This window comes from Trachymyrmex cornetzi, unplaced genomic scaffold (assembly GCF_001594075.2).
Source record: "Trachymyrmex cornetzi isolate Tcor2-1 unplaced genomic scaffold, Tcor1.1 scaffold577, whole genome shotgun sequence".
NCBI lineage: Eukaryota > Metazoa > Arthropoda > Insecta > Hymenoptera > Formicidae > Trachymyrmex > Trachymyrmex cornetzi.
This window is the reverse complement of record NW_017299890.1, coordinates 37,317-52,991: the sequence shown is the minus strand read 5'-3', so window position 1 is coordinate 52,991 and position 15,675 is coordinate 37,317. Positions and strand designations below refer to the sequence as shown.

General features: G+C 36.8%; 1 pseudogene; it reads right to left on the bottom strand.

The window, feature by feature from the left end:
- Positions 1–1,945: 1,945 nt before the first annotated feature.
- LOC108766223 (uncharacterized) overlaps positions 1,946–15,675 on the bottom strand; it is a 22,465-nt pseudogene continuing 8,735 nt past the window's right edge.

Below are 15,675 nucleotides of genomic sequence, written 5' to 3'. Positions count from 1 at the left end.
CATGGTTTTTAATATGTACGGCGTGAGGCGCAAGAGAAACGATGACGTGCGCCGCGATGGAGAGCGGAGGAGACGGGAGATGAAGAAAGGTGGATACTAAAACGCGAGAGAGCCAGTGGCGAAAAAGAGAGGCCCGGTTGAGCAGGGCGCGGCAGCGTCGCCGGTAGTTAACTCTCGTGTTTCTTAAGCCCGTTTTGCACCATGCAAAAATCCAGCGTAACTAACTTGTGACAAGTTGCGTCAGCCCGTTACATGCACGTTTCTCCGAGCTTACGTTACTCGACGTGCGAAATGAAATTAATAACTTTTCATACACAATTGTAACACACGGAAAAACACTTACTGTACGCAAGTACTAATTACTTGTTTCAAGTATTTCGAAAGTTACGCAAATCATAAATTCATCACGAGCATCAAATTTATTCTAAAATATATTCTGAGAAAATCCTAGTAAATTTAATACTTCAATCAAGGTTATTAAATTAAAACAAATTCAATTTATTTATTATAATAAAGTCGCTCCTTCGATCAATTTTATAATATTCTTCGAAAGAAAAAATTCTTGTTTTGAATACATAATGAGATTTCTAAAAAAATTTTTTATAAGTATATTTTAAGATTATTATCAAGAAAATATTCTTTGTTGAAGATAACCGTTACTCAAAAGAAGGAAAATTAATTACGTAATCACTTTTCTTAATAATAAAATGATTTTTTTTTCTGTACGTTGATTGTACTGCGGGCAGATATAACGTTCTAAACAACAGTTAAAAACTGACAATGCTCTTCAATAATTATGACTATTATATTAAACGTTGAACTCATTAAATGCTTTAATATCATCATTACACTATTAACTATTGTTACATGATTACAAAATATAATGTAATATTAAATTTTCTATTTTAGAAAGAACTCGGCGATTTACGCTATTATCCATCATTGGCATCGGTCAACCCAGATTCGTCATACAAACGATTGATGCTTTTCGAGCGTGTAAGAATCGCGTATAAATTAGAGAGAAGGTTCTACTTCCGTATAATTGATTGCCGCAACGATTGCACGTACAACAGCTATGTTGCTATATGCAATCTTGTAGAAATCTCCAGAGAGTTGCAATACCGTGCGCCATAATTGAAGTCGTGAAATGCAAAACACTTATAAAAATCATTATTCCGCGAAAACTCAAGTTATGAGATAATACATTTCTTTCTTTAGAATGAATACTCTATTAAAGCGATTTCAATTCAGATAGATAATGCAACTCTCTTGTGCACACATTTAACATTTAATATATAAAAGAAAATACGATATGATCAATTTAACGTAAAACATAATGTAATATATATATATATATATATATATATATATATATAACATCTGTATCGCAGATATACAAATATACAATTGCAATTGTATATTATTTATGCGATGACAGATGATGATTTTGTTACAAGTTTTGTTATATAGTCATAGCTGTTACGTACACAATTGCGAGACAGATGAAGTCTTGCATCGCACGACTTCAATTCTCGCACGATGTAAGATGGGTCTTACGTCGCGCAGCCGTTCGTTCTATCCAGTGTGCGTGTGTGCGTGTGCACGCGCGCATCTCGTAGTGGAGTACTACGGAGATCCGGGGGAGAGAAAAGGCGAGAGAGCCAGGCGGACAAAGCACGTGACGTCTGGGTTCCCGCCGTCCTTGCCTACTACCACGAAGACCGGCGAGACTACACCGTAAGGGAAGCGACGGAGAGCAGAAGAATAATATATACGTCTCACACCGTGAAAGAGAGAAAGAGGGAGAGCACTCGTTCGCGACCGACCGCCCGCGGTCGGATAGAGAAAGACAGAACGAACGGAGAATGGGAAGGCAAAGGGCAAGGGGGACGCGACTCGCGAGACTGGCGAGACGCGATCCAACCTCGAACGTGGCGTTGAGAGTTCATGGAAATGAATGCAGCTCATACGCCAACGGTGCTTTCCGGCGCAGCCTCTACACGACGAGACGGCTCTCAATGAGAATCGCGAGGAGTTCTCGTCTAGTTTGGTCTCGCCAGTCGCGAGATTCCCGGCTCGAGAACTTGCAGGAAAGTGGGATGAAAACGTTTGTTCGTTGAAAATTGTCAAGTTTGCGGCTTTGGCTGTCGTCATTGGTTAATTCGTTTATTATCACAAGAGGAGTAATTAAATTAGGGGGAATTATTCATATTTCGACTGGAGCCTATTTCCATTTTTGAATGCCAAAAGCGCAAAGAGATTATGTTTATTGATATAATAGTTAATTTAAATTATATTATGTAGTATTGTTATATTTTCAGAGTGTATTGTGTGCCTTTTGAAATCATGTTCAATAAATTACCGTTAAAATACATAAATACAAATAAAACCGCTCTTATAGATTACATCAATGTATTATTGGCGGAAGATCGTAGTACGATATAAACTATTTATCACGCATGAAATGTGTAGGAAAATCGAATACAGGATAAGAGGATTGGCGGAGTCCATCGGTTCGGGCAATCGATCGAAGCCGGCCTCTCCCACGCGGCGTGAAACGCAATTACGCGCGCAAAATGCTCTCTTTAGCCGTGGCACGGCAGCCTCGAATCGAGTTTCGTTAAAGGCACGAGAGGAGCACAGAGGCAGTTTATTTTTATTTCTGTCTGGTGAACGCTAAATGAAAATGGGTCGAGGCGTCTGCGCGCTCATTTGCGCGTGCCCTCCTTTTATTTCGTTTCCGATGCGCACTGTGCCCTCCTGTGTCTACGTGCGCACAAAAGGCCCGAGAATGTCTCCTGAGAAACGCACGATTATCCCATACGTCTCATTTTCCTAAATAAAAAATGTCGCTAAAGTTCGAAAATTCAAATAAATCGGATTATATGACGAAAACAATAGTTATTTTGCTTTCATTTTCAACCCTTTGTAAACAGATTGGGTCTTTTTTACCCAGGCGAAATTTTACTCTCAAATTTCTTGGCGCAAAATTTATTTTTTATTAAATAAAGGTTTTGACATTCGAGTTAAATAACTTTCGTAATGTAGCAAAGTTAAAAAAATCCTAAATTTTTCTAGATTTTTTGAAAACCAAGAACTCGCTAAAAAAAATTGGACTGAACAAAAAAGACTCAAAGTTCCTCCGAAAATAAAATAAAAATGTGCCTATGAAGAGCACGATTATCCCATACACATCTCATTTTCGCAAATAAAAACTATCGCTAAAGCTCGAAAATTAAAATAAATCGAATTATATGAAGAAACACTAGTTATTTTGCTTTAATTTTTAACCCTTTGTAAACAGATTGAGTTTTTTTACCCAGGTGAAATTTTACTCTCAAATTTCTTGGCGCAAAATTTATTTTTTATCAAATAAAAGTTTTGACATTTGAGTTAAATAACTATTTCTCGTAATGTAGCAAAGTTAAAAAAATTAGGCTAAAAAAGACCCAGAGTACCTCCGGAAATAAAATAAAAATATGTGTGCCTACGAAGGGTTAACCTAAAACATTTTTATACACATTCAGTGTAATAATTAAAAATCCAAAGAATTAAAATGTTCAATAAAAAGTTTAATGCTAGAAAATTAATTTCGACAATATCTAATTTTAAATTCGGTACGCGAAGAAGAAATTCCAAAGTGAGGAGTTAAGTGATATATAACCCGGCGAGTAACCAACAAAACGATAAAATGATTCAAAGGGAACAAAAAGAGCGAATGATTATCCTTTAAGTTTATTTGTACGATCGAATTCGACGAAAGCGTGGTCACGCCTTTCTCCATTACGGGAAGTAACCAGCAAGAAGAAGTTCGGAGCAATCGAGCGTTCGTATTTGGAGACTGTGGGCTTGTTAATATTGCCAAAGAGCCGCCGCTCTTTGAGACGTCTCCCTTAGTGGGCCAGGGCTTCGCGCGAAATTCGCCAGTCCGGGTTTGGCCTTCGTAGCCATGCCAAGGAAGAAGAAGGGACACAAGATCGACGACGAAGGCAAGCGAGATGGCGATAGGGGGAACGAGGGGCGGAAGGGGGGCGAAAAAAAAAACCGGGACCGAAGGGAGCGAGGGCACGAGAGAAATGCGTGGGAATTGAACCATGTGGTCGGCCGACTGGCTCGCGAAATATCGCGTTGCGAAAGTACGCGTACACATACAGAGGGGCAACACACGTACACGAATTACCGGTACACGTGGAGGCGGCGCGAACGAAACCGGTGCACGTATATACCATGTTTCGAGGTCACGGGGAGTTTCAGAAAGAATCACGCGCGAGATAATTAGACCGCCTTTCATGAAGTAACGTCGTTTGGTAATAACGAGGCATCGAGTAAACGGCGCTCCGAACAAAGCTCGCGCACAATCTAACGTATTTATACCGTTATTAAAATGTTTCCGTATACACAATGAAAAGTAGGGTCTTATTACGTGTGCGAAAGTAAAATAAAAGGTCCAATATTATACGAAGTGTCCAAAAATTTACAATTCAAAATATTCCAACACAACAAGGTTCTCGAGCAATTAGATGAAAAAGTTATTTGCAAATTCTTATTTTAAGCAGCAGTTTTTGAGAATAATAAAAAGGTTTAATGATCTATGGCCAATTACAGACTACGTCTAGACAGCCACCTGTCCATCCAAGTCGCGCATGTATCGTGCGATAGTATTAATACCATTAATGAGCGCGCATTTCAACACACTAATGTTCACAGATGGGGCCGTCTAAACATAGTCTGTAACAGACTATTTTCAAACCGTCGTTATCTTAAAAACTATACTGCTCAAAATAAATATTTACAAATAACCTCTCTACTTAACTTTTCGAGTTACTTTCCCACCATATAATATTTCGAATCGCGAATTTTGAGACGTTCAAGATTAAGTATATAAATTTGACATGTTCAACAACTACTCGACGAAACATTTTTCCGTAAATTTGATATGTCTAAAAAATATAACACGGAAAGCTGTATTTTTACGACACGGGTGATAGATTACGGGTCGATGTGACGAATGTAAAGACGAGCACCGTACGTGTACGACACGTGCTCGATTACGCAGCGCGCTGCGACTTGCGATCAGCGCGAGATCAGCTGTTAGTTCACACCGCCAATTACGAGTCACGCGACTCTCGAGGTTCTTGTCCCGACTGACACACATGCGCATTGTATGCCTACCTTTAATCGTCTCACGAGGCACCGCGGCGTTTGGCGCCTCGTCTCGTCCCGTCACGTCTCTCCCGCGCGGTCCACATTCCCCGCTAAATACCCGATTAACTCTTGACCCCTGCGTGACCGCGTTGTCCGAACGCGACGTTGCGCAATTTTTAGTCGGCGCTATTTTTAAACGCGCCGGCGGAATGTTATTAGCGTGGCTCATTTCCATGTCGACTCTCTGCTTTCCAAACATCTCCTCAAGGCTTCTGAAATTCCTATCTCGCTAGTCTTCCATTTTCAACGCTGAATATCTTAACTGAATCTCAAATTACGAATCTATTAAAATAAACTCGATTGGTACAAGGAAATAAGATTTTTATTAAATCTCTAAACTTTAGTTAAAATATTTTTAAAAAAACTCTTCCTTATTCAATTGTTTATTATTTTTAAATTATTGATATCCTAGTCTTTTATTAAAAGAAAAATTCAAATTTATTCGAAGAAATCGCAGACAAAAGACGATTCAATAAATTTCCAATATCCTACGGATATGTATCAATGTTTCTCCGAGAAACGCGATTTTAGTGTAGTCGGCTTACTATTTGCGCCGTGAAATACTCGCCGTAGTTCGTTCCCACGATTGACCTTACTTCACAAAGGTGGCACAAAGCTGTAGGGAACAAGTTCGCAGGTAAAGATTTACGAGGGTCCGTCGTATTCATGCCCAACAGCGCTAACCGTACCGTCTGATATCGAATTTTATTTTTTCGTGCAAACTTTATTTTATATATTTATTAAGAGGCAATAAACCACACATGTAAATATTTATTACTCATTGCCAGAATAATACAATCTTATACGTAACAAAATATTATTTAGAAATTAAGACAAGATGTTATTTTATAAAATAAATGAATAAAAAATATTCCATCACAAAAAATCATAAAATAAAATTTGGAGAAATTAAAAATATTGTAAACATTTCCTACTTATTCCTAGTATCGCTTCAGATTGAAAATCAAACATACATGGAACGTTATTAAAAATAACACTCCAATATACAGGTAGAACCTGAACACCGATCATGTGATCGGACCGTTCGCATCAGCTGATACTTGACAGTAATGACATCAGCGTCCTGACGGCGTAAAAATGAAACGAACGCTGTCACACGACTATGAAGCTAATGGTTTAAGTCCCGGGCATAACTAGGCGAGCGATCCAAATCGATTGTACGAGGATTTAGTTGTATAGCGTGGGATCGGACGCCGACTTTCACATGGTAAAATTGACCGAAGAGCCAAAGCGCGCGGTGATTCATAAAGGCCGCCAGTGGCGGCGGCTTACGTAACATCACGACGCGCAAACGCAAAGGGAACGATTGAGTTTTATTGACAAATTCACCTTGCCAAAAGAGAGGTAGGTCGTCGTTTCCGGTCCACGTGTCAGTCTGGCTCGGCCAGACATCGTGCGTGTTGGCCCTAATGTAATAAAATTCTTCCGGTCGGATGGTACCACCTTAACTCGCTATTCTGAGGCGCGAGATCCGTCTGCGTTTTTCAAATAACGGTTAGAAAGTCTTCAAATACGTACCGAGATTCCTTATTTGGCGAATGCAGAGAAAATTCTTTTTTGTTTTCATTTTTCGGCACTGTATACGTGCAAAATTAGGCGGAAAATAAAATGCGATTCATTTATGTGTTTAATGAGAGCGTCATTGCATGCCAGCGGTATTTTAGAATTGTATGACCAAACAAGAGCAATCGGTTTTTTTTATATATGTTCGCTAATACATGTCGAGAAGAAGGTCTTCTCTTTAAAGAAAATAAATTATAAAAATATCTTGCAAGGCAATAAATCATGCAATATCGATCAATCGGATTTTCACGGTATCATTTTTCATTATCATCGTTACTTTTCTTGTATGGTCTTGCATAAAATCTAATACCGCCAAACAAGAATATAAATTAATCTCTAAATGCATATCATTAATTATGTCATTTAACAATTTTATATATATATATATGTATATATAAAATTAGTCATTTCCAATACTGTCCTTTTAATTTTTATTACTGTACGGAAACAAACAATAAATATTTACAGTCGAATGCATTTAAAGATTAATGGTAATGGAAACTCGGGGCTACTGCGAAGAAGTAAACAATTCTATCAATTGTATCCGATAATTGGAGTCACGAATTCATCCAACGAGTATTCATATATATAACATCTTGTGGGAAACAATTCCTGACGACTCCACTTGGACTATTGGATGCTCAAATACTCGCACAACGTCCCAACGATCCGAAATAATCACATATCGATTGAGTGCGTCGCTGGAGTTCGAAGTGTTCAAATGGAAAGTAAAAAAAAAAAAAAATCGCAAGGTGGTACTAGTACAAAGGCGTGACCCACTCTTACGATACTGGCGGTAGTATCTCGATTTTCCTTTTGTGCACGAGCGCGGCATAAAAGATATTTCGTGCACGCGACATCTTGCACATGGACGAAATGAGAATTTTCCAAGTTTGGATGCATTACGATAAAGGAAAGGGAAAAAAAAATTATGCTTTGCGATTTGTGATGAGACACTGCTTGCACAATATAAGCAATCGTGCATTAAGATTCGAATTATCCTCATGCAATGATTTTCGACTAATCTATTTGCGCGGAGCTTGGACAAAATTAAGTGTTAATGCTTTTAAATTAATGTTTAATGCTTTATGACTTTCATCAAGATCTAAACATCTTGCGATTTTATGTGATAAAAATTAAAACATTTATTAATAATTAATTTTTTTTAGGTTTGACAATATTTTTCTCTCTTATGAGACACATGCAATGATTATGCATTCCTTCTAATGTATCCATGGAAAGACGTGAACACGAAGCGATGAATGAATGAATGAGCTTATTACTCAAGCTTGATCGACTATCCTCCAGCACAGGAAAAATTTATTGGAGGAAGTGTTCTTCAGTTCTTTTACAATGATTCATACCGAATGAGCAAGCAATTCAAGCTACAAGGAATACGGCGATAATGGTAACACTTCGCATGGATACAATTCTCATTTCAACCAAAAAGATTGATCATAATACGATACCAAGTATGCCTCGCACATTCTCGTATCGGCACACCTGATTTCTTGTACAATACCAACGCACAACGTACAAAAAAAAAACACATTTTCAGTACCCAAACCAGAGTCGTGGAGAATAAAAAATAAATGTTCTTCCAACCATTATAACAAAAAAATTAGAAACTCCACGTACATTAAAACATTGCATACTTATTAAAATTGAGCTTACGATATCTTTCATATTTTTTTTTATACGTGATGTATATTACAATAATCAGATAATTATATGTTTAAAATATCTCATTTACCTAATATGTAAGATTTATATAATAATTTTATTTTTTAATTACTAATCTTTACGGAAATCTAATAATGGCCAATTTAATATTAAAAACAAACAATAATTAATTACTTATTTCAAATATTAGAAGCATTATTGTTCAGTGCTCCAAATAAGTAATTAATAATTACTGCCTTTCAGTAATAAATTGGCCAATATTAGATTTCTGTGTAAAATAATATTTTGTGAATAAATAAAATAACAATAAATAATAATAATTTGATTATTCGAAATATAAATAAAATACACACGACTCTGGGCAGGGATCGATATAAAAGCCACTTACCTTAGACAGCTTTTCACCCTCGTGATGCGGCAGCAATGTCCTCAGCGATTGGAATCCGGCATTGATACTCTGCATACGACGTCGCTCGTTGCTGTTGGCGATTTCTCGCCGCATTCGCTTCTCCTGCTCCATGTGGCTGCGCGACGCAACACGACCAACGTTGCTGATACCGTTTCCGTTGCTCAACGCAACGTTCTGACTAGCAACCCGCCGACCAGCCCCGACGTTACCTTTTGATTGCGGCGGTTGTTGCCGCTGCTGCGGTTGCCGTTCTTGAGTATCAGCGACTTCGGCGACCGTCACACTCGTGGTCACCGAGCCGTCGTCCACCGTCTCGACGCTCCTGCGGACAAATAAATTATTAAGCATATAAATTTTACATCATTTGAAGGTGATATTTTATTTTAATCGATAAGTTCTACATAGTAAAGTCTTATTAGCAAAAGCTGAACGTACAATAGGTACTAATATTTAGGCTCAGTTTCACAACTCACGGTCTTTCCAATTCTAGCATTAGAAAGAGATGAGGAATAAGTTAAACCTCGGTTAAGAGTTAACCATGAGTTGCGAAACTGGGCCTTAATATTTGAAATTATTTTATTTTAGTCGTCAAACGTGTGTATCATTTTGTATAATTAAATTTTCATAGACCATCTTTCTCGAGTTTCCCAGGCTTCGCGTTAATTACACAAACTATTAACGCTTGAATCCTCCAATACTAAAGGACAGCGCTCCTTGAACTCTTGAATCTTTATGTATTTATATCTACATCAATTTATTTTAATTACCTCGCATGCAGACAGCTGCGCGTATCATCGCTATTAAAAAAAAAAGACATTTCCGTTGGGCGATAAATGCCCATGGTCAAAGTATTCCAGTACAACTATCAACAAGATAGAGTCTGAATTAAAGCCGACATAGGGAGAGAAAGAGAGATAAAGAAGAGACTGATACACGCGCACGCACATTTACACGCGTAACGCGCGACATTTCGTCGAGTTTTCGGCCACGATTGAGATCGAACACGGGACACCCACTCGTCTCGTAACGCGAGGGCTTTTAAGAAAATTGGAAGCAGGGAGAGATGTTTTTTTTTCCTCGTCTATTCCTCTTTCTTTTTTACTTCAACGAATGCGCGTAGCGGACGACCACGGGACTTGTGGACGGGTGAATTCGCGGTCAATGAAGCGGGACGTCGTTGACGCTTCTCGACGGCGGCTTCAAAGGCTTCTTCACGCGCTTCCGACCGCTCGCACGTCCGCAAACACTCCGCGCCGGCCGCACGGAATCTGTGATTTGATAGACCACTTACATTTACTAACATCATTATTTTTTTCATACCTCCAACGCGGTTTAGATAATGCTGATTTGTCAATTATATTGACAGTACAAATTAATAAAATCAAGTAAAAAAATTCAATTTATTATCAAACCTACAATAATCCTTAAAAATATTATTGTTATTATTATCGATAAATTAAATAACTTACTTTCAAAAATATATATCTATAGAACTTCATTAAACCCTACATTAAAAAATAAATAATAAAAAAAAACAAATTAAACAAGAAACTGTTAATAATAAAGATATAACAATTAAAATAAACATAAATTTATCCCCTCCTATAAACTATTTCCATAATTAAATCTTTTCTGTAACATCCAGATGTACGATTGTGTAGATAGGTATATAATATTTAGGAATTTTAAGATTATCAGCATCAGATTATTAAATCTTTTTAAGATGCCTATGAAAGCAATATTATTAAATTGCTTGCCATTTAATTTGTGATATTACTATTCTAATTCTGTTAGGATTGCGTTTTAAGACTAAAAATTAAATTAAATTCACACCAAATTATTTAAGTATTAAAAATCTAAATTGACCGTCGAGGGCCTTTATTTCCTATTTGTTGTATATTCACATGACATCATAAAGTATACTTTGTTTAATACGCGTTATATTAATTTTATTTTAAAACTGCAGAGTTCTAGTAAATATTTCATAGCTTATCTAATTTCCGCACATATCTATAGCACGCCACGCGTAACGTACCTTACATGAATCGTCACGCAAATAACACGAGAATAACGCATATATTATCACGAATATCGCGCGCATGGATTTCATCATAAAGGTCAGCTGTAAGCACGCATGTGAAATGTCACGTAAGCATAAATTTAAAGAGCGAGGATAGAATGTTTGTTAGTTGTAAACAACTAGGAATTTCATTCATATTCACTTGCAATCAAAATAATTATGATTAAAGATAAAACTAGCAGGCAGGTTGCGGTGTTTAACAATATAACATTCCAGAGTGTAAAATAATTTCACAATAAAAATTATTTGCGGATATAAGAGAATTACGACAGATTTTACTCTTTTATTATCAAATATATAATTTTGTTAAATTTATTATAGTACTTCAAATATAATTTCTCTTATTTTATCTACTAACGTTTGTGTTAATAAATCAATAATTCGTTAAAACATTTAAATTTAATATTCATATATCTAAAATATAAAAAAAAAAGAATAATTGATTATTAAATTGATTATTAAAATATCTTCAAAAGAAATGTCGTTAAATTTATTAAATCCTGCATCTGCTTTTAATATACAACAAGATCATTTTTGTATTAAAATTGATAAGAGGGATTCATTCCTTAAATCCATCAAAGTTATATAAGCGTCGTTATGTATGATTACGTGCTGTAGTAATCTACTCCGGGGAACTTATAAATAAGTTAGCGAAGTCCTTAATAATGCAGTGCTCATTCCGTAACATTGTAGACTAACTTATAGGTAAAGTCGGTAAATGAGGAAACAACAAACAGCTGAGAAAATTATACGTTAACGAGCAGTAGGAAGAAAAGCAATGGGAAAGAGGGCTAAAAAGGAGAAAGATCGAGATGGCGGCTATAGCGCCGCGAGGATGACTCAGCAAGAGAAGACCGTGACCTTGCACCTTGCACCGAAACGCCACGTGTCGATAATACGAACAAATGTAAAAGCTATTCGCTAAAAACATAGCCACGCAATCATTTTTATTTATAGTGCAATCATTTATAAAACATTCTTTCACGATTTCCCGTAATGATTCCATATAAAAATAACACAACATAAAATCGCATTATATTAGTTATAAATTAAATTTAAATTAGTTCAGGCTGTAAATCAGATTAATTTAAAGCGAAAAGTAACTTAAATCATAGATCAGGCCGTATAAAAACATAATATATCTAATAAATGTTTGAAAAAGTGATATATTGTCGACGTGAATGTAAAGATTTAAGAGATATATTGTTGATGAGTTTTTGTGCAATATAAAAATGCTTATTGTTCATAAAACGTATTACCGAATAGCCAATAACAATACGTAAAAATAGGCAAAGCGTCTTTAAATGTCACGATACTTTATTGACCGCTTGTCACTCGTCTAGTAATTTTCTTTGGTTGAAATATTAACAGTTACTCATTCGAAGATGTCACTCAAATACCACGAAACTATAACCACATGTAGGAAGGTGTATATAATCGTACATCATTCCACGATGTAATGACGCTTTCAAATCACGATCGTCCGTCAAAAGCTTTACAATGGCTGAAGTGTGTTATAATGTAGCATTATTCCGCAGTTTAACTCTCATCCGATATTAACTGTTGCTATAACTTAAAAAACACACAATTTCTCTATCATGATGCTAATCCTCATCAATTGCGAATTAAAGCGATACGGAACGTCGACAACGTTACATCTCATGGCTAATGAAGCTCACTCATCCGTGTTTGTTATATATTAATTTCGACATTGTGTCGATTATCGCCATCAATATTTTAGTCACAATTACCGTCGTACATAGCCACAAGAGCCAATACCGTCAATTTAATATTACAATAAATCATTATTCCATTACGTTCACAAAACGTATTGCCACTTTCGAAAAGAAGCGTCTTTTCTTACGATAGACACAGTTGAATTGTTCTGAGTAACACACGAGGGATTGAATCAGGCCGCGGCATTCATCAGCGATCATTCATAACGGCACGTGGAGGTCCACGGAACCAGAAATCCACGTGGCGTACTCTCTCATCGAGTGGTTATATTAGATCAGCTGGTACGCCGGCGGCTTGCTGGCTGGATGGTTGGCTGTCGTGACGTCAGCTCGTTCGTTCGCCGGATACCCGCAGAGCGCTCGCTCGGCCAGATCAGTTGCGGCGAAGTAGGTCGGCGAAGTGGATAGAGCTACCTTCCTTTTCACCCTGAAATCCTGCCACCCATACGAGGGAGAAACGTGCGAGCTAAAGATAACCCTACGTCACCTATTCTTCGTATCTCAGTTCGGTTCGGTTATCTTCTGAATCGTGCATGTATCTCTTATACATCTCCAGAAAAAGAGAGTTCAGTTATCTTTTATGCACATTTCTTATCCTCTTGTATGTCTCATAGTTTAGGAAATTTATTCAATTCTGTCTGCGTTTTTTATACTATAAATCTTACATTGTGATATTTTTAGCGTAATTTTCTTGCAATATTTAAATTTCTAGGCCACATAAATTTTCTTTTTCTCATTAGTAATTCCTAAATAATTCTCTCACTCTTCGTACTGTTTATGATAATCAATCAGATGATACATTGTAATTGATGAACCAGTAGGAATTAACTGTTAGTCTTTATTTTTGTCTTCTTATTTTCAGTATTGGTAAAGTTTAAATATAGCAACAATTGTGAATACTAAGTTGCGATTAAAATTATTGCTTGTGCCACAATCATAATCAGCAGTCGAACCTACAGGAGATAAGTTCTTACAAGGTTACACGATATTCAAGCTACATATGCCGCAAAATTATCTTCGATAAAAAAAAATTACAAAAAAAGCAGCGTATTCAAAAGCGATATACGAAGCTCAGTGTAATATTGAGCAAACAGTAATTTCTGATAAACAGAAAATAATATTTCAATTAACGAAGTAAATCCAAAATATCTTTTCGCAATATTTTAATATATTTTAGATTAACTTTCTTTCTTCGTATATTATAAAGTTTCTTGAGCAATTAAAATATGGTTAAAAAATGCTCAAAAAATTATTTTCTCATTACAATAAAAACTTACTAAAAAAATAATAAATTTTAATGCATATTTGTTCGAATAATTCTAAGTGTGAATATTTACTAAATGTAAACGTATATTTATTTCGCACAATAACTATTAATTTGATTTAACTATTATTTTTTAATAAATAAATATTTATTGGTTGTTAGTTTACTTAGTACTATTCAAAGAAATATGTATTGAGTATAAGAATTGGTTGAATTTTGTAGCATAGCTTCAAAACAACAGTCTCATTGTTACCGTTATATTTATCAATGATTATCAGTAAGCGCCAGGAATTATTTGCCAATAAATAATTATACCTTAGAGGACTAATCGCGCAACTATTTGCCAGTTGCGCGATTAGTTCTAATTATAAACTCGCACGTCGACGTTGCCCAATGGCAACGATTAAAAAAAAAAAAAAAAGCAGGCAGAGTAGAGGGAAAAACGAGAAGGGCGGCGAGGTATCGGTGCACCGTCTCGGTCGGAGCTTCTGCCCAGATGCACGTGTACCCTTGGATTTTCACCGATAGGCGGAAAAAGCGTGCTGGGGAGCGCTTTCGTGAGACGCGACGCGACGCGGACAACGGCATGCGCGCATTCTGGCGCACGCGCTCGTTAGTATTGGTGTGCGTTACGACATGCGACTGTGTGTATCCGTCCGCGGCAAACTCTCAGTCGACTCGCTCGCGTGAGTCACCAACAGCTGATGGCTGGCGCCACTCAGCTGGCTGTTAGCGGTGCCTTCGCACGAGCGTCGCTATCTGCGGCCACCTATCAGCTGCGACTGACTAGGAAACATAACCAGATAGCGAAGAATGTGAAAAAGTACGATCCGCGACATGTTTCAGATGCAACGCGATTCTGAATCTCAGAATCTCCTCTGGGACGATGATGATCATTCACCGGCATTTTCAAAGCCAACTTAATATAGGGATAGTTTCATTACATATAAATCTATCGCCTTTGACGTTTATGAACGTTATGCTGACATTATTTATACTGAGGTTAGTCACCAAATAATATGCCGAAATTGCGTTCGAGTTATCACGAGTTGCTAGGATCACTCGATTGCAAAAGTATAATATATGCAAATGTGACGACGGGATATGCATTCTGAAAATTCCAGTGACGCATCACACATAACTTGAGAAAAACTGAATAATTAACTCTGTGAATTAGAAGGGGAAGAAGGTGCATACCGTAACAGTGACACACGCAAGTATTGCAGAATAGACGACCTTCCATTTGCATATTCTACAAGAACGATTCTAGGAACATTGCATAACGTAACTTTACTGCATTTTACGATTTCTCCTTTTTTTTCCTTATAATAGCTATAAAAATAACCGTCGGTTGGCGTCAGTCAGCTGCCTGTTACTAACGCTTCTGCACGATATCTGCGGCCGTCTATCAGCTGCGAATGACTAACGGGAGGACGCTGCGAAAGCGGATGATAAAGATGCCAAACGGATTGCTCATAAACAGTAAACGACCTTGTGATAGTTTCATTTATAAAGTTCCATTAAGACTTTCACGAAGATTTAGATTTCGGGCTCGTTTTATATGCAATTTGCGCTCATTAGCTTACACAGTAAAAAATCGTGCGTCCATATGTAGAATTTTTCTTGTGTTACCACATTTTGATTATTACTTCAATGTAAAATAAACATACAACTGATATGTTATTATTTTTGTAACATTTTCTTGTGTTAGATT